Genomic DNA, 23199 nt, shown 5'->3' on the forward strand with positions numbered 1-23199 from the left:
CACCCAGGACAAGCTTCGCTTACGTGCATTTTCCAGTAGGGGAAGGGTTGGTTAGTTTTTTCTTCGTTTAATTCTTTTTATAAGCGTTGCGCAAAACCCGTCGGCCAAAAACCCAATGAGGAAAGGGGTGCAACTAAAAAAAAATCACCCATTCATAAGGGTATATTAGTTAGTTCAAGAACACTTTTCTAAGGGTTTAAACGGGTAAGTTATTGACACAAGGAAACACACTTAGGGTGCAATTTTTCTTAGTGTGTATTCTTCTTAGGGTAATTAGGTTTTTCGCAATGACTGAAGATATGCGGTGATTCATAGCATAGACAAGGGATACATTTGTGCGTAAAGCGTTTATTTGTGTTCATAAATCATACCTGCTCAGCAAGCATAAGAGAAACACATAAGAAAGAGGACGAAGTTTCTGGCATAAAAGTATTACTTTCTGCGCAGATTTTCTTACGAAAATTTGGCGAGCAGGAAGATCTTCAACATCCCATGAGTGAAGTGCAGGTGTCCGAGTACACAGTTTGGAATGTATGCATATAAGTTGCATACAAGCCGAATTCTCGCTTGCATTCACTAAGATCACCATTTAAACTTTCATCCCAAGCATACATTTCACACTGATTCATTCCTGCAATGAGAATAAAAGGAGCGGGGGTGTTATGCATTACAAACATTACGCGAAAAATAAAACAACAAAAGGCGGGTAATAAAGTTCGGAGACAAACATCACACTTCCTAAGATTTGAGTGGTTTTAGATATCACCATTACGATAAGCTTGAGGCGTCTTTTTCTGGAACAATGAACAGAAATCGAATATGACTTACAAACGCAACGGTATATGGGCTGTATATTTATGTGATTCTGAGAGTAAGCTGTCGATTACCATTATGAAATAGTGTAATGGCCATTGTTGGCGAGGTTAATGTTTTCTACCTCGCCATTGCTGGCAAGGCGATACAAAAGGCCGTAGTTAATAGCTTCTAACTTTTACTGTATTGTTCGCTTGATAACAATGAATTAGGATAGTGATTTTGGCGCGTTGATTTAAGTTAACAGAATGAAAGCATCGCAGAGCACCGAATTGAGGGAAGATATCCTCTTCAGTCACCAATTATAATCGGCTCCCAATAAATGTTAGCAATTTACATAATTTTATGCGAACTCGAGACTGCACTGAAAGGCAGCCACGGTAGTAGAATGACTCTAATTTCCGTTTAGAGCGAGTGATAGTAATTACAGACTAATGAATAATTTATTTGTTGTACAGTAAGTCCTTCTATGCTCTGATTACATGCACAAGGTTATTTTCTGCTGCAAGCGTTACTGGAAAGGAATAAAAATGACTTCCCTATTGCTACCAAAACGCCCCACGTCAAACCTCCCGTAAAACACAGTAGTGCTTTCACCAAAGCGGTCGTCTGAAGCGATACATTTTATTCAGAAATAAAATGGAGGTACTTTAGGTAATTGGAATGTTCAGTTTACACTAAGCTTATAGTTCGTGGTGTATTCCTTGCCAACAGATTAAAAAAAATGTCACAAATATGCCCCGTACACACATGTGTACGCCGCGAGAATGCCGAAGAAGAGAATGCCGCATTTCGGTGCTATGGTACAAACACCAGTGCATGTGTTTGTACTTGTTTCCGCGAACCAGGCGTCCTAGCATTCGGCGCTTTTCGCTGCATTCACACCTGTCCCCCGAGAGCGTTTTACTCTTTCTCTGCATGACACCAATTTTTAAGGCCCTACGAATTATTGGGAATTTAACTGCGGAACGTATCCTTCAACAGTTGGTCAGCGTATGAACAAAGTTGGTCATCAATATCTTTGTCAGCACACATCTTACGACACTTCCCAAATCCACTGGCCACAGCGGTGGCTTTGCTTATTGTGAGAGTGTCTGCAAGAAAAACGAGTGAGTGGGATGAGCGAACAAGTGTGGCTGTGTTTTTTTTCTTTAGCTTTTTTTTCATATATACCATAGATACATTTTTCTTCCCTCCGCAACGAAAGCGCACTATGATCCGTGGTAGAATTTTTGTGCACATTTTTTTAGAAGGAGTGGGTCTGTAAACCACCCCGACTACCCCCTCGACTACTACGAACCGCCACCCCCTCCCACTACGAACGTAGCACGCGCAACTGGAGCCCATTACATAGGCTAAGCCGAAGTGGGGAGAGACTGCGATGCCATTTAACCAGCAATTTAGCCTCGGCGCGCGTGCTCCTCCAAGTCTAGCGGGACACGTCCTAGTGCGCCAATCGTGCAGCGCTGTTGCTGTTGTTGCAGAAGGGTGCTCGTTAAAAGCTTGCATGTTGCAGAAACGTAGTAATCATGTCCCGATAAATATTGTTAAATAGCGTCGAAAGGGAGTTTCTTGCGAAACACCCGTGATCGATATCTCGGTGTCCTCATCGCTTCTTTGATGATTCAAGCATGCATCGAGTGCTGACGCTACTATCACGTCGAGGTAATATGGAGGCGGACGTCATGCGAGATTCTAAAGTTACGATGTGCCACTGAAGTACCGTAAAGACATGCAAACTCGCAGTCAACATAAAGGCACCACCAATCTTGCAATCGCGTACTGATAATACTCGTTTTCACTGACAGGACTGTAATCCTACAATGTGTATTTTGTTCGTGCATGCTTTTGATCTTATTTCGTGCGTCCTTACTTAATTGTTTTTCTTGCATTACCTGCCCGATGTGTATAATTTATTGCCTTTTCATATAAATAGGTTCCATATAATGGTCGTCCGGTCTCCTCTATCGTTCAGTTACCATCGGCTCTCGCACCAAGACAGTGTAATAGAAATGGCATTGTTTTCTACTTGGGCACTTCTCACGTCCATTTACCCTTATCTGTCGATTTAGGTGCACAGTGCTCCGCCAAGGTGCATTATTTGAGGCTTTTCATTCTCCAACTTTTTTACTGATGTGACATGTTTTGTAGGAATATTACTGACGGATTACAATTGCCTTAAATCGACTGATAATGTCTCTGACGTGTTTACGCATGACGCTCATGTCCATTGCCGTGTAAATAGCTAGATAAGTAAACGTAATCGTGCTTACGTTAGCATGGACGAGCTAGTTAGACTTATTAGTAAGATGTTTAGTAAAAGCAAGTTAGAGTATTATTATCAGATGCTCAGTTTGTTGTACAACGTTTAATAGTTAAAAGAACAGTTATTGGTCAAGTAAAGTCACTTTCCTTGTACATAGTATGGCGCGTTAGATTTGCTCGCGTTACAAACTTTTGAAAAGTTTTGATAATTCAATTTTAAATTCTATTCATAAAACATATCAATATATTGCCTTATAATGTCGCGAAATGCACATGTATGAAGCAGCCGGGCTTTAAGTAGCGCATGATGAATTTTGCTGTAGAGCTTTCCCCAAATAAATAACAATCGTCTGCCCAGCGGTGCCCTTTCTATAATTTTCGTGTTTGCGCGCAACCTTTAGTTATGATAGTGTTATCGTTGAAGCCAAGCAGGCCAGTCATGTGAAATTCCGGAGTATCGCCCTATCTCATCAATTTGTTTGGAGGAAGACACATGCGCTGTATTAACGCTGCCCGCAGCTTTCCTGACACTCTAATAGCCAATACCGACATTATCTCCGAGCACTTACAAAGCTTCTTTAACACTGGTTGTACATTGCCCTGCCGACTGAATTAGTACGCAAGCCATCATTCCATTTCAGAACACTTTACCAATTGAGGGCTGCAGATGTGTCAGCCTTGTTTCTTAGCGACGTCACCGCGCATACGTCCAAAGAAAGTTATGTTTCAACGAATGATAGCAATTACGTCACCGAAAATGCGCCCAAGGTAATCTTCGCCTAGGCGCCATTAAGGCAAAAGTCGACCAGTGGAGTGCACAGTTTTCAAAAATCAACACTGTACGCCTTGAGTGTACCATTAGCCTTAAAAGCCATTCGTAATGCTTGTTGGTCTGATTCATACGAAATGATGGCTTTGTCAAAACAAAAATCGTTGGCAGTGGTTTAGAACAGATTTGAACATGCACACACGTCTGAATTAAGTCAAAGTCAGATTCACCGGTTCCTTTCAGCTGAACCGTCTTACCCTCATAATTTTGAAAAGAGAGAATTCCGCAGTGGTTCTTTTCATCCCAGTGGTGAAGTAAGAACTTTGTTGCAGGAAAGGGCCCTGCAAGAGATTTAAATGCTTAGGGAGATATGAAGAAACATATACTCGTACTTTTGATACGAATAAAAATAGAACAAGCAATGTAGTTCTCCGAAATCCGCAATATAGAGAAATGGTGGTAGTAGAGAAAAACTGGCATCCACCTAGAGGAGCAGAACGCTCTGAATAAAAGAAACACAACTTTTTTATAAAGAATGCTTTACAGTTGAATCTTGACGTGAAAATAAAAAAAAACTATCTTGAAAGCTTAAAAACGATGTTTAGTTTTGATTACTGAGCTTGGCTTGTTCGGTAAATTTATTTCTATTTGCTAAGGACACATGTAACACATTTACTGTACCTCTGATTCGTGTTGTTGGTCCTTATTAGAAGTCTTTGTATGTATACGGGTTGTTCAATAAAGACTGAGAATGATTCTATAAATTTTTCATTTCTAAGATTTTGTATAGGTAAATTTATCTTTTTTTAGGTGCTCCCGAGTAAGGAAAATGAACGCGTCCCACAGTAGCTACCATGCTTAGATAACATCAGTCAAGCCACCTTGCTTTATTCTTCTGCTTAAAAATCACCTCCGACATGTTAACTACGGCCGTTTCGTCTTTTTCCATGTCAACCCAATCTACTTCTCTTTACTGTTCCCCGCAGCATTGCAACAATGCCCTTACCTGTTTTACAGTCCAGATTTGGCACTCTCCGCCTTCTTTATGTGCCTAACAGTAAAACAGGACACTGCTTTGGCATGAAAGAAGGTGTTGTTAAGAATTTGGAGGTGATATTGAATTAGGTGTCAAAAGATGGCTTCTCTCTTGTTACCTAGACTTGCTGGAAACAGCGAGACGCGTTGCTTTCACTTACTGGGGAGCATATAGAAATGGTGAAAGTGCCCATGGGTAACGTTAAAAATTATGTCGCAGTTTCGCCGGAAAGGCGAAGCATTGATTTCGATAACAAATTAGTAGACAACTCTACGAAATAAGGATAATCGTTTTATCGGCCGTATAAGCTTGCAAACATTCGCTTACTAGCTAAATTAACAAGCACGGTGTCACGCGTGCACAGGCAAGCATGAACACATCTCGCTCGATGACCGCGGAAGCTCGCTGTCAAAACCCTGGAGAGAGGAGGCGCCGCAGCAGCACGATCGAATTGACCTGCGTGCCGTTTCTCGCTTCAACGCGAACTAAACGTCCAAAGCACAGCGCATACCAAGCCACCGACACTAGTTGCACTTTGTCCACATCACAGATGGCTCTGAAGGTGAGGCCCGCACGGGCGCGTACTTTTTCTATGTCGCAGATCGCGTTGAAGATACGGCGCCTGTGCGGCCGCGTCCTAAGCAGCCGCCGGAGTTGATCTACTTCTTCCCCCCGCGTGCCTCGCGCGCGCGATATTAAACCGCGATCATTGGCTGACCCTCGCTTTCAAGCTTTCACTCGGACATACAGCATTTAGCGCGCGGCGATGTTACCGTGTTTGGACTTTATACAGAACCGCACGGCGACGTCCACGACCACAGCGACTGCGAAGGCACAAATGCGCTATGAGTGTCTGTATACTTTCTATCGCAATAATAAAGATTTTAGAGAATCAGTCTCAGTCTTTATTGAACAAAGCTTGCATATACGTTCCAAGCAGACCAACACATTATTATAGAGTTCCCAGTTCTGATGGTTTCCTGAGTTCTCGTAAAAATCTGCAAGCTTGTTATTTACGACACCGAAACCTGTTGTTTTCTGATATGCCTTTATTTTACTAAACGCCGGTTTCCTATGAAACGAAAGGAACACGCAACTGTGGGTGAGGTTATCATCTCTAAAACTAGGTGGCCTGTCAGTGCTTATGTTCATTTTTTATGTATCTCAACAGCGCCAATATAGGGGATAAATGATATATGTGTTGTGCTTACGGAGAAGCTAGAGGGCTGCCTTGGAACAGGACATGATCCCTTCTTAAGCAGATTGTTCAAGACCTTTTCGAAGTTTACAGCTAGAAAATATTTTCCAAAGACTATGGAGAAAAAGAGCAACAAAAACACTGGAGTTGAACTGCCCTACAGCACCAGTTCTGTGCTGACCATGTTGTAACAGCCTGCGCAAGTTTAAGTGGTTCAGGTCCTGTACAGTTATCAGGAAATAGGATCGAATATGAGCGATAATCTGAGCTTGGGAGAGTAATCCGCTTTGTTATGATTTTACACGGCTGGCCAGGAAATTAGGTAGCAATACGGCTGAATACTGAATCAGGAACTTCGAGAAAATGCATCCCTTAGAGATAACAGGTTGCGATTCTAGATCAGTTAGGTGGGCACGGTTTGCCGGCATCCAGCAGCAAATTTGCCTTAAAACAGTAAAGAAGTCCCACGGCACATTGTTCATAACGAGCCCTGATGTCCCAGTGCTACTTCAATACATTTCGTTTATGTTTTGCCCGTTCCTTTTAATCGTTATTTTGCGGCCATTTGCATTATAATTCTAGTACGCTGTAGTTTCAATTATCCTTCTACATGTTATCGTCAAGAGTGTCTCCTTTTCTTCGCAGACACTGACAGCTGCATGTGCAGGGCCGGAACGCGGAAGAGAGGAATTTGTAAATTTTATTTTGTGTAGGCTTTTTCTTTGTACATTTGCCTCTACCCTGCCTTTTGGGCAATAGATATTCAATTGTGGCCGGCCTCTACGATCCCGTAGTTTCGCTTGCGCTGTTCAGACACGATTCACCACGGAGGAGCCGCCGCGGTGGTCGGAGACAGCAGACTCTCATTCCCCCGGCAGGCAAGGAACGTTGAGTAGCTGCATATATGTTGCGTGGTGAGCACGAGCGCCCCCTTGCTCTGGCTGCAGTGTTTGTGTTCCAATTGCGGATTTGGAGGCGTCGCTCTACGCCGTTATGACGTGCTCACTCCTGGAGTCGGTCGCTCACTCCGACTTTGCAACTGGAATTCGACGTGAGTCACCATTGCTCATGTATGTAACTTCCTTCGTTAACCAGCAAGCCATACACCAGATGTCGTTAAGTAAGTGAAAAGTTCTTACACCATTTGTTCCCCATCTATCATGCCTATCAGCTCACTATGACTGAATAGATAAATGAAAATTGCGATACGCTAGTGAGCCTATTTGACGCAACAAAATTTCGAGGTATATTTCAACACACATTTTGCATCGCGCTGTGGCACCACCTTACGGCGCCGCGAGAAAACAGTGATGGCTGAGTAATTCAATTCAAGTGCGTATGGCCATGACTGATCTATAAAAGCAGTTTCCTTGTTATCCTATAGTAGAGGTCCACCGGTGGTGCATGAACTTGTCGGCCGCGTTAGGGCTATCTAAGCTGCACACGAGGTCGACACCGCCTCAAACTCGATGCAGATAGATAGAAAGGGCTAGAAACCGTGCAGTTCAAGTTAGGGAGTACGGTGCAACTCATTTAAAGCTTAAAACTAAATAAATAAGCGCACGTTGCTGTGACATTCACGTTGTCGGTGCGATGTTCTTACTCGGCGACCGATCTCCCGTTATTTTATCGGTGTCGTCGGCACGAAAGTCTGTCACACCGGGCCCACTGCGATGTCTCGCTGTGGTTGGTCACGTCGGCGTAATCCTAGTACGACAATGTGTCTCCCATTGACATGGCCTGCCAACTAATCGGCAAATGTCGGCATCGGTGCCACGTGGGCCTATATTGTCACGTAGCGCCCGTTAATTGAATATGGTTGTGAACAGCTGGAATTTTTACCGAAACACTATAGGCGCAATTGTCGCGTCGTATGCACTGCGTCGACAATGGGAGTTCGCGTCCACATAGACTATGCTGCAGGTTATCCGCGCTATTCCATAACCGCGCGTCGTCTACTCCACGAACCGATGACGCCGAACGAAACATTTCTGACGCCCGGCGCTATAGGATGTGCTAGGGCACCACCACCACTCAGCACATCCTAATGATGGGATGTATAGGGATTCACCCAGTGAGAACCATAGGTAGCGTACACCTTCCAGAAGCACTTGGGTTTAAAGTGAACGGAATCATCAACCGATCAGCTGTCGAGATAAGCAAGAAACGTTTAGAGTATTGGTGGCAAAGTAACAGGGAAGAAATTGATAGGACCGGATCCTTTAGTCATATGGTACAGGGTAGATTTTGAAGAAAACAAAAGGTTAGGGAGATGTATAAAAAATGCTAGATAAAAATATCTATAGCATAGCTGAACAAATCAAGCAGGCTAGGTAACTATTTGTCACCGCCCCATTTCAAAGGGGATATGCCATTAAATCATCATCACCATCATCATTACCGCAACGGCGGCTGTTGGGAAAATTTTCCACTTCTGTGTCGCCTTACCGGCATAGCCGACGCACGGCGGTGGAGAGGTTGGCGGAATAACCGCGCGAATCAGCGGAGTCGCTTGGAAGTCGGGTAGGTGTGGTTGTGCATCGGGATGCAGATGAAGAAAGTGGTCGGCAGGCTGAGATGCCCCAGGCTGAGGTCTTCGGCAGCAGACCGACAGGCGGTGCGAGTCCGCCACGATCTTCGGCATCGAGGTACCAGCAACCCGACGCTTCTCCAGAACAGCACGCCACAGAATAGCCTACTGGGTTCCAACCTTCCTTCAGAACTTTCCATCGGACCATCTTTTTCTTTTAAATCGCGTTTAATATGTTGTTCAAGAAATCATCACCTAATATTTTCAAGCGCAGCTTGTATTGCCTAACAAGAGGTGGTGGTGTCACGCTAAAAAACCCGCCTGCTCCCAGAGTAGAGCAGCTGTTCGAGCTGCGCCAGCGCCGGATCACGTGACGCGCACGACCAATCAGGGTCGTTTGGGGTGTCGCGGGGAGAAAAAGGGAAGGAAAGGGGGTTCCATCGGGCTTTCCTCGCCGCAGATCAGTCTCGGCGACCGGTTGGAAAGGCATCACGTGGTGCGTTCAGCCAAGGAGCAGGCTGCGGTTGAGCAACGGCGCCGCGAACTCGCTCTGGAAAGGGCTCGTCGTCGACGTGCCGATTCTAGCGTGAGGGCTTCAGAAGTCCAGGCGAAACCTCAGCGAAGAGCCGTGGACCCCGAGTTGCGGGAGCGCGTTGTTGAGGTCAAACGTCAGCGAAAAGGCGCCGACCCTGAGTTTAGGGCAAACGAGCGGAACGCCTCCGAGAGCGTCCTCTTGCCCTCCAGGAACCCGACAACGGTGGTGCACGCCTCCGCAACGCTAGCGCCAACTTCCCCGGTGCGACGGCCAGGTTTCAACGCGAGTTTATCAACCGGAACTTCGGAGCCAGCTGCAATGTGTGTGACCGGTTGTGGTTCGAGCACAACGTAGTACGCGTCAGTGTAATTCGTTCCGAGGAATACCGAAGAAACACACGACAAACTTCGCTTACCACCATTTTCTCGACAAGGGAAGGGCTTGCGATTTTTTTTTAACACGAAAGTGTTTTATTCCGGGGTCCACCAAGACTTCACTGACGTATTTCCGTCACGGAAATACGTCATAGAACATAATACAAAGAAAGAAACCAGAAGAAAAAGTTCCACAAACATGCAAAATTTGGGAATCGAACCCACGACCTCTCGGTCCGCGACGATAGATCGCCGAGCGTTTAACCCATTGCGCCACAAACGCATTCGCAGAGAGCTACACAGACGCGCCTTATATATCTAACACTCCTCCGTGTACCCGCGCTCTTGCTCGGGGCGGTGCCGCCGCCTATGAGCAGAAAAGAGAAGTACTGCATTATGACACTAAAGCCCGGGATACATGGAGCGAACTTTCTCGACGAACTTCACGCGTCAAGTAACGACGCGGCGACACGACGCAGGATGTTTGCTGTGTTGCAATACATGCGGCGAACGCCGCCGCGCGTTGGCCGCCGTGTTGGCGGCGGTCCCGGCCGCCCGCTTCGAACTGAATTTGGCGTTGTCCTTGTAGAATTCACTTAGTTGGAAGCAAATGACTGCGTAAACGGCTTTCGCTTAGTCTCAGGCCGCTTCGACGACAGAGTATTATGGATAACCTTGAGTAGTTTTCGAGATCGCTTCTCGTTTCGAACGCGTCTAAGCCTAGCGAAAGAAATATCCGATGCCAACGCCATCTATCGGGGAAGTCGGGAGATAGGCATGACGACAGCATGTGGCCTCTGAGATCAGAAGATTTCTGTTGAAGGTTGTTGTAGAGAGCTTGCACTGCTTGTCTGTTTCCTCGCAGATCAGCGGATATGGGATGTACAAATACAACGCGATTCCTGAGAGATCATACTAGGAACTACTCAATCGGTGCAGAGACATGCAGACACGGCAACACCAACGCGATTGCAGACGACGCGAAAAGGCGCGCGCGCGCGAAACACCAGCATGCATTGCGACCGGAACTAGTGCCTCCTGATTGGCTGTCGTCCACCGCTGCGCGCTAGACGCTTCCGGCGGCGGCGTTCGCCCGACGAAAATGTTTGGACAGGCAGATCGGCTGCGGACGGCAAATTTCTTGACGCCGGCCGTCGGACGTTCGCCGCCCGACGAAGTTCTTCGCTCGGACGCCGGTTATTCGCTCCATGTATTCCGGCCTTAACGCGCACCGACAGTGAACGCTTCGGTGGTCTCAGTACTACGACGCCTCGATGCCAGCATTCGAAGGGACGCTGGCATCAAGAAGCACTACCAACGCCACCTAGGTGGCGTTCACCGTACTCAGCACAGCGGAGCGTGGCCTCCGCAATTAGCTCTGAAAATGTTTCTGAAGTTGATCGCGGAGGCTGCAATTACGACGCGCTGTACGCGCTGATTTGACTCGGTGACGATTCAGTTACGTGCTTTGTCTTGCGCGTTGTATTAGTGTGTCAGTTACGTGCTTCGTCTTTCGCGTTGTGCTAGCGTGTGCAGCGTAGTGCAGCTTCCATATGCACGACGGTTGCTCATGGTCATCGACGTTGGTAGTCGTGATGGAGGAGACGTGCCACCAGGCGTCAGCGTGGGTGCATCAACGCCTAAGGGCGCTTTAGCCACAAAACACCAATAGACATTATATATCAATGTGCAATAAACATTACACTACTTCTGTGAAGACACGTTTCACTTTCGTGTTCTATACCGATTCCTATATAAGAGGGATCAACCACATTTTTTTGTATAATCTGTCAGTGTAGTGTTTGCCGCTTTAGATCTCGAGTGAATTTTAGTAATTTTAGCCGTACTTTTTACTTAATTATTATTCATCGTAAGCCCCCAGATGTTGGGCTGGTTGTACGCGTCGCAGGAGAATTCCTTGTGTTGCTTTTCACTTCTCGGCTTCTTTTACACTGTTTGTTACTGCCAGGGTACGTTGTTTCCATTTAATAAACTCCTGAATGTATTCTACATCGCCTCCCCTGTCATGCTCCTGGTCCGTGGCTGGTTAGGCGCGGACCTTGTTGTCGGTCAGCAGTCGAACCTTTCCTAACCCACGCGCGGTGGGTCTGTTTGTCGCACCAACCTCTAATTTCCGGAGAGTGCAATAACATAACCCACGATATTTTTCCACAATATTCTTCAATTAGTTCCTTGTAGGTTTGAGATGGCATTATTTTGATTATTCATTCAGCTTTCGGACCCCTCGCCACTCCACATAGCAACTTATATGCCAAGTAACCAAATGCCGAACTATACGATACGACCGCCCGCCTACTTCTGACGGAAAAAAATACGTCAGGAAGACTATTTCTTGCAGGTAATATTTGTCATTTGTATAATTAAAAAAATTGACAGGCTCTTGAAACAAACCAGTAATCCATATGTTCCCCTCTTCCACGAGATTGAATACTCCGAGTGTAAGCTGCAATCTTGTTGCTCTGAGCATTGCGTTCTTGTCGGGGAAAAGGTATACCTGTCATTTTTGTCTACGCATGTCATTCCCAAACTATAATAAATTGTAAGATTACTTCCAGTCAACTAATTCGAACTTTAATGAAATGAAAAGAATGTGTCGTAGCCAAACCCAATTGTCATGGCCTCCAGATTCCCGCCCTGCTTGGCAAGGTTCCGCTGATCGTACATACTAAGGATCGTACACGCTGTCATTGCAGCGATGTTTCCCATCACGTACAATATTCGTAGTGATAGAGTAGCTAAACAGAATAGTTCGCGAAAAAAAGATTGTGCGCGAAATGCGAAAAGGTGCTTCAGTTAACATGAATGCGCTTTTTCCATGCGGAAACTGCAAAAAGGCGTCCCAAATACAGCCTCCTAAAAGTGACGCCTCTCAAGCTCGCTCTGACACAAATTGATGTGTCTGCATGTCAATGCTGAATTAGTGCATATGCTGCGGAAGGCGCACTTCAAAATGTTTACGCTTTTATTATAGACCAAATCATTATTAGCACAGTGCCCGCAGCATCACCAGTGCCCCTAAGATTGACGTCACATCCGGCTTATTGTATACATTTTGTAAAAGAGTAGCTGGACTCACCTGCTTGAGCGACGAACATCACACTTCCTAGTTTTTTCTCCGTGTCCACAGAAAGCGTCGCATTTCGGCGCAATGTGTTACGTCTAGAGAAAAAGAAATTGTGAAGTATCTCGGTGAATAAATTATTACAAAACATTGCATACTCTTCATTCTGAACGTTAACACACGAAGTATGTGATTTTTTGTCACATATTTTGCCGTAACACAATAAATATCTGAACTACTGTCACATATTTTGTTTTATCTGCAACAGAAATCTGGGCAAAGTGCTGTCACAGGCGCACGCAACCACTTTGTTAATTAATTTGGCCAACCAGCAGGGCAGTTAGGATCTCTTAACGGGGACAAAACAAATATCAGTAATAAGAGCGTGTTTAGTATGACAGCACTGGCAGAAACATAAACCTTTAGACAATTCCATTTCGAAAAAAAAGTAAACATGGCGATGTACCATCACCCTACATTAAATAACGTTATACTATACACAACTACGGTTAGCAAGTGCCGCATACGAGATGCTATAAAAGTTACCGTATATGTGCTGCAGCTAATGTTAGCCAAGCTGCACAAGAAGAACAAACAAATGGTATAATATACAGAAACCAGATCTGCCATACTTGGGAATTATTCTCCGTCCACAACAAAAATATTTTTGTTAACTACATATCTGTTATAGAAGAAATATTAACGAAAACTTCAAAATTTTCAATTATGTGCCTTACTTCCCATGGGAAGACTGTTAGTCTTATCAGTGTTATCCGTATAAGGAAATTGAAAGAATTCAAAACCTAGCACTCGGTTTTATATATTCCTGTCACTCACGCTACGATAGCTTGACACGTTTCCGTAAAAGGGCGCGCATCTTTACGATAGAATGTCGACGACCGACTCCGAGAATTTCCGAGAATGATTGTCCGGGAATGACTGAAGTTAGCTCAAATCGCTTTTAGGACAGCTGGTGTCATGGCTAGTAGAAGCGTAATCACGCAGCACTTTCCGCACCCCCAGAACTTCGAGTAAAGCGCGAAAAAGTAAAAAAAAAAACAAAAAAAAAAACGCAGGATAGCGCAGTGACAATGACTGACTCAATGGGACTCAATAAGAGCTTTTTTTCATCGAAAGTCACGTGCTTAATTCAAAAATTAAAAACGTCAATAATTGACGTTTTTAATCAGTCATGTAATTAGTGCGTAACAATTATCGTAGTGGCTTAAGAAGAGGGATGACAGAACACTTTTTTTCTCATAATGTTTGTAGTACCAGTTTCTTTTTTCTTTCGTTAGCAGCTGAGCTAAAATTAGCTGGGACAAGGAGAGTATGTTTTGGCGACATAGCGAAAATAAAGTAACAGTCCAAGTGCTCGACGACAGTTTGGAAGAAAGTTTGGAGAGGACAACAAAAGTTTTGCAGAGCGAAATCGAGAAAAAAAGAGGCTCAGTTTGCTGGTGGTACCATTTCTAGGAAACTTTCGTGCGTTTGTTAAATTCCAGATATTCTGAAGTTTCTTATTCGACTACCACTTTCAGTTTCGTAACAAATGCCACTATTGAGAACGACGAGACTCAAACACTTGATGATGCAATACGTGAATGCAATAAGGAGGCCCGCCTACTCTGTCGCGGGAAGCAACAATGGACGTGCATCGACCATTAACCTTACCAATACCAGAAATTAACGGGACGAAACGCGGGAAAAAGCGTACAAAATCATTTTTAAATATTACCTAAAAAATGCATCAGAACTCTAGAACGTGGAAGAATCAGAACCCATATTCCTTGTAAGCAGAGCTATAGAAACAAACAAGACGTGTCGCCTTGCGTTACGTTCCTAGTCCTTCTTGTCGTACTTGTGGAGTGCTTTCAAGAGGAATAGTTATTGCTGGTCCCTGTGGAACATTTTAGCAGCCGTCGTTCATCTTGCTCTCCTTCTCTGCTCAGCCAAGCGAGTCAGACTCGATTTGAAAGCGCACCCAGTTGCAATGGACGTTGCAGTTATTGCTGGCATTATTGCGATGCACGCACATTCTACGGAATGACACTGCAAAGATGTCCTTTTTTGTGGTGAGGACGTCTACTCAAATGTGATCACCATTGCTAGATGAGATTGTAAAGCGTGCCAGGAATACGACCAAGGAATAGGACAGCGTGGGACACCATTAAATTTACGTATGCTGTGTTTATTGCGATAGCAATTATATGGACACTCAAAGCGAATTTCTGCCGTCGGCGTCGCCGTCGTCGTCGCCGTGAGGTTCCGTATCAAGTCCAATGGCGATATAATCGTCGCGGCGCGTCGTACGCTGCGTGTGCGAGTGAAAGCGTGCGAGGATGGGCCAGCAAGCGCGGCTCAATGGAGCGCCCGCGAGGGAGGAAGGCAGGCCGGAGGCGCCCGGTCTTCCTTCGATCGCGAGGAACGGGGGCGAGGCGACGGAGATGGTGGGCGGGGGGGGGGGGGGGTACGTTCTGCACCGTCGGCTGCTGCTCACAGCGCGGCCGCGCGGGCACCGTATCTTGAAAGCGATCTGCGATGTGGGCGAAGTGAGTGCCCGCGAGGGCCTCATCTTTAAAGCGATCTGCGGTGGGGACAAAGTGCATGCTCCGAGTGCCGGTAGCTTCGTATGCGCTGTGCTGTCGACGTTTAGTTCGCGTTGAAGCGAGACGAGAGACAGCGCAAAGGTCAATTTGCCCACTGCTGCTGGCGCGCTTTCACACTCCGGCGTTTTCACAGCGAGTTTCCACGGTCATCGAGCAAGATGTGTTCATGTTTGCCTGTGCGCGCGTGACACCGTGCTTGTCTATTTAGTTAGTAAGCGAATGTTTACAACTTTATACGGCCAATTAAACTACTGTCTTTGCTTCGTATTGACGTTTTTCGCGGAGCAGTGTGCTCTAGAGAAACGAGATGGCACCTTCGGCGGCACGCCATACGTTGCCTCAGCCACTGTGCACGAATACGAAACCACTACTGCTTCTGCCCTGATACTGTTCGATCAGTTGTCGGAAATGCATGTGGGTGTTCGCTAATGCGCTGTGCCCAATTCATGCTGCAAAATATGTTACGATGAAGGAAAGACGTGTGCGGTAGTTAGCTGCAAAAATATCGATTCACATATTAAGGAATGGAATCGACCTGCGGCGCCGCTGCTACATAAGGTCTGCCTGTGTTGCCGGCCCTTCGCGATGAACGGCTTTCTTCGAGGATAAAAAAGATAATTCATCCGCCAGCACTGTATAGCTAACTTCCAAAGAAAGGACTTCAACTTCGCAACGTCGGCACTTGTTACAAAAGTAACGCCACTTACCTTACTGGCAAAGTAACTTTCTCGCACGTTATTTGCACACATCTACCCCTCCTCGCACGCAAACTAACGTATCAACGTTAGTTTGCGTGCGCGCTTATTATTGATAGGTTTGCCCAACGTATCAATAATAAGCGAATGGGCGCACACTTGAATCAATGTGCCGAAACATGAGTGACGTCGAATACACTGACAGAACACGAATGTTGGAAGCTGAACGTTTTGTGACGGTCCACAAAGTAAGCGAGGGTCTAGCGATGATACGTCTTTGCTACAAGCTACCACAAAGTACAGAACATTTACATTCCAAGTTTTGTGCGCCACAAGAAAAAGACTATCGCAGCAGAGCACACCCGCGAGCGATTAGGCTGAAAATAAGCAATCAAATAGTGGCCGCACTGAGGAACCGATCGAGGAACTTAGTACTGAGTCAGCTGCTGCTTCAAAATGTTTGCCACATAAAGAACGAGCACAGTCATCCTGATTTAATTCATAATCAGAAAGTTTGAACAGCTAATTGGAATACATATCTAGCGCCGCTGTTAGTACAGGCACCGTATAGGCTGCTCGCGCAGTTTGGACAAAGCGTAATGAGCTCTGAAAGCACTTACATGTCCTCTAAAGCTGTGTCCAAAGCTTCGTGTCATCCACACAGTCACCGTCTACGATATGCGTAGAAACGGAGGTTTGCTGCGCCGCACCGGCGTCACGCGCTTGCATTGTAAACATGGAGGCAGCTGAGGCAAGCGATGGACGTACGCCACCACGTGATCAAACATGGCAGCGCCCACGAGAGCGCCGGGAAAAGGGTCAATAGCTCACTACTAATTTGCTATCGCAATCGATGACTCGCCTTTCGGGCGAAACTGCGACTATTTCTGCCTGTTCGAACACAAACGCAAGATTCTCCTTGGTCTGTTCTTTGTGCGATGGCAGGATGCGTACAGTTCTAGAAAAAGGCTTAGCGGAAATACTCTTGCTGTTAGTAGAACGAAATTAGCGCTTTAAGCGTGTGAATTCGGCAGTTTGTGCGAGGCTTTCTATGGTGGTTTATGGGCGCAGAGGACTTCCCTCTATAGCGACGCTTCAAACGCAATTGTTAAATTTCTGGAGCTACCGTCGGATAGTTAGACGCATGTCTTCGCTTTTCAGTGTAACGTCAACGGGTGCCAGTTGGTGGGTGATTTCGGCCGCAAGTTCGTTGGTGCGTTCGTTGCTGTGCGCGCCGCAGTGGTTTGAACCGACGGCATTTGGACCCTGACACCGTTTGAGCTCCCACCTATCCTAGGACCTTGGAGCAGTGCTGCTAGTTCGTTGCGCGCTACAAAGGTACTGTGAATCTCCTTCCGGCACACTGAGTAAAACGAGACACTTTCACTGACAATTACCGTGTGCGCTACTTCTGAATGTTGTGTTCATCGCGTTCATAGCTAACACTTGTTTTTGGGACGCCATAAATAAGTCCTGCAAACACTGTGTTCCGTGAATTTTTGTTTCATAGGTTTATAGGTTAGGAGATGGTGGGTACCCAAAGTCGTTGGTGGTTTCGATAGGCGGAGTACTGCTAAGGAAATTGCCACAATGTAAGCAATCTGCGCCGCAGACAGCCACTGCACGCCATAAATGTGCTGTCAGTTTTTATTTGGGCAATGTGTCACACGGTTTGAAGAAGCTTGGAATTAGAGCAGATGTAGTAGTCGTTTGTTCTGCTCCAAACAACTTGATGCAGACCACTTCTTCACAAATTGCGCGGTAGAACGGGACTCAAGGAAAGAAGTTAGACAGGCCGACGCACACTAACAACTGATTTATTAAAAGCACACAATCCGCCTTAAAGAGTGTCCAGCCTGGGTGACGCGTCACCATCAATGTTAACAACGTAGCAAGGAAAACCTTCGAATAAAGCCTTTTAAAAACACGCCTACACGTGGAAGGCCACGTGAGTCAATGGTAACACGTGGAACTTAGATATGCATACTCCATGTCAGATAGATTAGTTGATGGGTGGCTAATTCACCCCTCTCCCTTTTTTCAGATGCCGAAAGCCTCTATTATCTTACGGCCGATGAACATGCTTTCCCTGGAATAACTTCCGCGTCCTCGAAAAGAGGCCTACAACCGCACCCTCGGCAGTACGCTGGCAAATGGAAACCCCGGTTGTTGGAAAGCGATAGCTCACGCTTCCTTAATCTCACTTTCACACATCTCCCGCTCTCCCCGATATATGTTTTACCACATGTTAAGGGCACCTGACAAACTACGCCTATCTTACACAGCACAAGCTCGTTCCTATGTTGGATATGGCACTCATCTATCTGCGATGGCCTGCCACACACTTTTTTTTTCGCCGATCACGTCCCACTGATCATATAAATGTGTGTGCGTGTGTGTCGCCGAACACGTCCCACTGCGTGTTTTCGTGTGCCACCAATCAGGAAATATGTGTGTGTTCGTGTGCCGCCGATCAAGGCAAAATAAAACTCTGTGTGCGTGTGTCTTTCTTCGTGCTCACCGCCGTCACAGCTCGGGAGAACCAAAATTTGTTCATACCTTTCATTTAAAATTATGCGGTTTTACGTGCCCAAACCAAGATGTGATTATGAGGCACGCCGTAGTGGGGGACTCCGAAAATTTAGACCACCTGGGGTTCTTTAACGTGCACTTAAATCTAAGTACACGGGTGTTTTCGCATTTCGCCCCCATCGAAATGCGGCCGTCGTGGCCGGGATTCGATCCCGCGACCTCATGCTCAGCAGCCCAACACCACAGCCACTGAGCAACCACGGCGGGTACCACAAGCTTTTTGATCACGGCTGGTCGTCTGTTTGAAATTTCAATTGGCCTGTACTTTTTTGCCATCTTCCTTGACCTCGTCCTACATTCCATGTCTACACACTTGAGGTACACATTTTTTGGGTGCTTTAGCAGCCAAATTTTTCATTCACCGTCCTGAGTGTTTCTTCAAAAACTAATTTTGCTCTACGCTTTTATGACTTCAAAAGATGGCCAACCCCTATCAGTCTGCGCTGCCTCATTTGTGGTATATTAGCGTGGGGCCCCAGGGCATATCGGCACACAGAACTTTGCTTGACTTCCAACATTGATAATATCTCTAACTTTAACAGAATTGCATTTGCGAAGATCGGCACTGGCGCCACTATTTATTTAAAAGTTCCTTGCTCAACCTCATAATTATCGTGTCCTTAGGGGTGGGCAGCGCTACCCAGGCGAACGAGCGCTGACTGACAACTGATTGATTATTTTCGAACAAGTGAATGTATATATATATATATATATATATATATATATATATATACCCACAAAATATGATCGTGTGACCGCGGCGGCCTGCCCACCCCTAAGAACACGTTCAGTTACCAACTCGCCCAGCTTGCTGTGTTAACTCATAATTATTGTAGCCTGAAGGTGCTCTATGTTTCTTTACTGCTGCCTTCTTCATTTTCTGCACTGTTTCGCGGATCGAGTACATTCATACCGAAGTCGCGACGTTTCCGTGCACAGTGCAATTTGTCTGGATAGCCTGTTTGTCTTCGCCATGACGCATGCAAGTGGATGCAACCAGTGCCGAACTGCCAGCGAGATATCCACTACCATTTTTTCCGCAACCGCTGGCACTCACGTGACTGTCAAAAAAGGCGAAATTATCCGCTGCGCCGAACGAGCATTGGTAACTCGTGCAGATCAGACCTCCCGCCCTGCCTCTCCGGTCGCAAGGAGGATGCGTTGAAGATGATGCACGTGGGTGCTTCATTGACACCTAGCTGCAGCTTGGCTACGGGCTCCAGACAATCGTGCCGCATTGCGCGCGGCCTGTGAATTCTGTCCTCGCCTAGCTGCTCTGGCCGATCTACCACAGCCCTTACGGAATTCTCAGAGATGCGCTCATGAAGGCGCCACTACCACTCAAATGTGCGGATGGGAATCTATTTCCCACCATCTGTGAATCCATTGTCTATACACCACATATCCGTGCTTGACTGCATTGAACGCCACAAACTATACTTGTACGTATAACGTGCTTGACACAGTTTATTCAACATGGAAAACTTTGACAAAAATAGTGTTTCATGTAAATTTTTGTTACTTGAAATGACCTTTTAAAGGCAATAATAAAGAACGTCTTAGACCTGCAAAATTGGTTGTTGCGAACGCATGTCTGCTCTTCGTAATTTGTAAACATGAGATAATTAAGAGTTTTACTACCATGTGAGCAATTCGAAATAAAAACCAATATTCCATTATACAAAGAATAACTTATAACGTGCATACCTTTTTGTATGCGACTTGTTTTGGTTCGTTCTGTCCGATGGCAGGAATGAAAAACAATGAATATTAAGCTGCGGGTCCGCTGAAACCCCTTATTACACAATATAGATCCATTTCCTGCAATCAGCAAAATACTGCTATAGACCACTTTACTGAAAGCTCTGCCAGTGTTGACTAGACGCTCGCGATGCTATATTCTGTCAGCATTTTATGAACAATGGCTTGTTTGCATGTGCTTTGATGCTATGATTCATTTTTTACAGCGCAGATGTAAGCCTCTAGTTAGTAGGGATTTGTCATGTGCACGTGCGCGCCTCACGCTGACACAAAAATGTGGGCCGATCCCGGAGCCACGCAAAGAAGCGGGAAGCGCACAGTGTGCTGCTTGCCCAAGAGAGTTATTGCATCACGTCATCAGGTGGCACCATCACTTGACGAAGACGTCATCGCGTACCATCGCATATCGTTGATATGATGACGTCATCAGATTACGTCATCAAGCCATATCATCACGTGACAAGGCCGTTATTCACGTATATTCGAATTACAATCGGAAGCTATCATGTCTGCAGCGTGCGTGTAAGTAGTACTTTTACGAATTCTCTGACGCAATTTACTTTGAGAAATTCGTTAAGCTCAATAACGCAATTGCGCTTGAAGGATGACCCAGTAGAATGAGGATGTATGCTACAATTCCGCAAGCGTGTGGTGCGCGCGTGACGTACGTGTACACACAATGTATCTGTCGATGCGTGCGTGCTCTGCGCGTTGCATCTGTCGCGCAGCGTGTGCTGTGACCGTAATCAACATTATGGCAAACACCGTCCAAAAACCGTACCTACACCTAGCAGCTGCGGCCACTTGGACATACCTCAAACGGCAGTGTAACGGCAGCGTAATTTCCGCGTAACAGAAATATGTTTTATTGTATATTCGGATTACAATCCGAAGCTATCATGTCTGCAAGATTGTGTGTGTGTATGTTGGCATTACAAATTCTCTGGCGGAATGTACTTTGAACAATTTAATAATAATAATAATAATAATAATAATAATAATAATAATAATAATAATAATAATAGTAAAAGTAATAATATTAATAATCAATCAATTATTCATTTATTTATCGTGCCCAGGAACAACCATGAGGTCTAGGTGCTGGCGCACGTATACATAGAAAAAGAAATACAGCAGAGGAATATCGGTAAAAAAACAATGAATAAAAATAACAATCTTGAAAAGAAAAGCGTACATACATGTAACCGTAGGCGCAAATTGCATACACAAGAAAAAGGAGGAGAAGGGAAGCTGAACAATATCAGAAACTAAGACACAACAACGGAAATCTCAGAGCAGAACAAAGACAGAGAGTAGTGAAAAATATCAAGGTCATGAAAGTGGGCGTTATAAAGACTCTGTATTCTGTGGACGGTTGAGTGTTGGCGGTGACAGGCAGCAACATGGAAAGGTCTGTCTCTGGTGATCTTGCGCGGAATACGAAACATGATACAACTGAGGAGTTCGGGGCACATGAGGATAGCGTGAAGGAGTTTGAAAAGGAACAGCAGGTCAGCATTATTACGTCGGCAGCGAAGTAAGGGCATTGGTAATAATCCAACAGTGCTAGAGCAAAGTCCAGAGTCCGTGTTAGCAAAGCGGTGACGATATATGCTTAGAAACTTTTTCTCGACCAGATCTAAAATGTCGCTGTTGGATATAGAAATGCCGTTCCAGACGACCGACGTGTATTCGAGTTGAGGAAGACAGATTGTTGTGTACGACTTACGGAATGGTGTAGGAGAATTGAATTCTGCATGCAGTCTGCATACAGAGCCAAGAGTGCGCATGCCCCGCATTGCAACGCGTTTAGAGTGAGCGGAAAAGTGTAAGGTTGTATCAAAAAGTACACCAAGATCATTGATCTCACGGACCTTACACAATGATACAGAATCTACCGAATAAGAAAAAGAAATGCTTGCTGTTTTGCGGGTGAAAGTCATGACTTTGGTCTTAGCCGCATTCAAGGTGAGGTTATGATCTGTGCACCATTTAGAAAAAGAAAAGCAGGTCAGACTGCAGGATGCGACGGTCATCAACAGTGTGAATTGTCTTAAAAATATTTGTGTCATCGGCATATAGAAGGAATGAAGAATGCCGAATGGCGGAAGGAACGTCAATAATAAAACTTAGATAATAATAATAATAATAATAATAATAATAATAATAATAATAATAATAATAATAATAATAATAATAATAATAATAATAATAATAATAATAATAATAATAATAATAATAATAACAATAATAATAAGGCACTTGCGATTGGCGGAGGGCCTAGAGGCATGAGCATGTACGCTGCACTTCCGCACACGTGCATGGGCGCGTGACGTATGTACGTCACCTGTGGTGGTGGAGCTTCTGTAACGTCGTCTAACGTCTTCAACATCGTCGTTGTTAATCCACTTTCACAGGGTGGAATCGAGGTCAATTTTTTAATAAAAGTGCGCGATATACTTCACTATACAATAAACGAATTTCATTGCTGTGTAATTGGGACGGCTAAGTAAATATGGTGCGAAGGAACGACCGATCACCTTTAATTTCAATGGAGTCTGCGTCGTCTCGAAATAACATTCTGCAACTCTCACACATTTATGGACAATCCGCATATTTTTTTCCTTTACTGACAGGACTACACTCCAGGCAAGTGAAGAGGATTACTTGCAACACACGGTGTACGACCCTGTGAAATTATTAATGAATGGCGGCATTCAGATTAGTCACTTTGTGGTTTCAGCTAAGGGTGCCGAAAACTGGTGTTTAATGCACAATCAGACAAATGAACATTCTCTTTACTTACGCATTGTCATTGTCCACGTAACTCAGGTCGAATACATAGTAATTGTCTGTCAAATCCACTTTTTTTATATATACGCATGTGTATCCCGTAACTTCAAAAGTACGATTGAGCAGCCAGATGGGACCAGTGGTGTT

General features: G+C 45.2%; 1 long non-coding RNA gene across 1 annotated transcript; it reads right to left on the bottom strand.

Annotated features, from left to right (window-relative positions):
- Positions 1-336: 336 nt before the first annotated feature.
- On the bottom strand, positions 337-23199 carry LOC125947818 (uncharacterized). Its single transcript, XR_007468516.1, has 4 exons — positions 23066-23199; positions 12618-12700; positions 4105-4188; positions 337-631 (listed from the first exon to the last, which is right to left on the bottom strand). It is a non-coding gene; the product is annotated as an uncharacterized LOC125947818 (long non-coding RNA).

The sequence above is a fragment of the Dermacentor silvarum genome, chromosome 8, assembly GCF_013339745.2.
Source record: "Dermacentor silvarum isolate Dsil-2018 chromosome 8, BIME_Dsil_1.4, whole genome shotgun sequence".
In the NCBI taxonomy this organism is placed as follows: Eukaryota; Metazoa; Arthropoda; class Arachnida; order Ixodida; family Ixodidae; genus Dermacentor; species Dermacentor silvarum.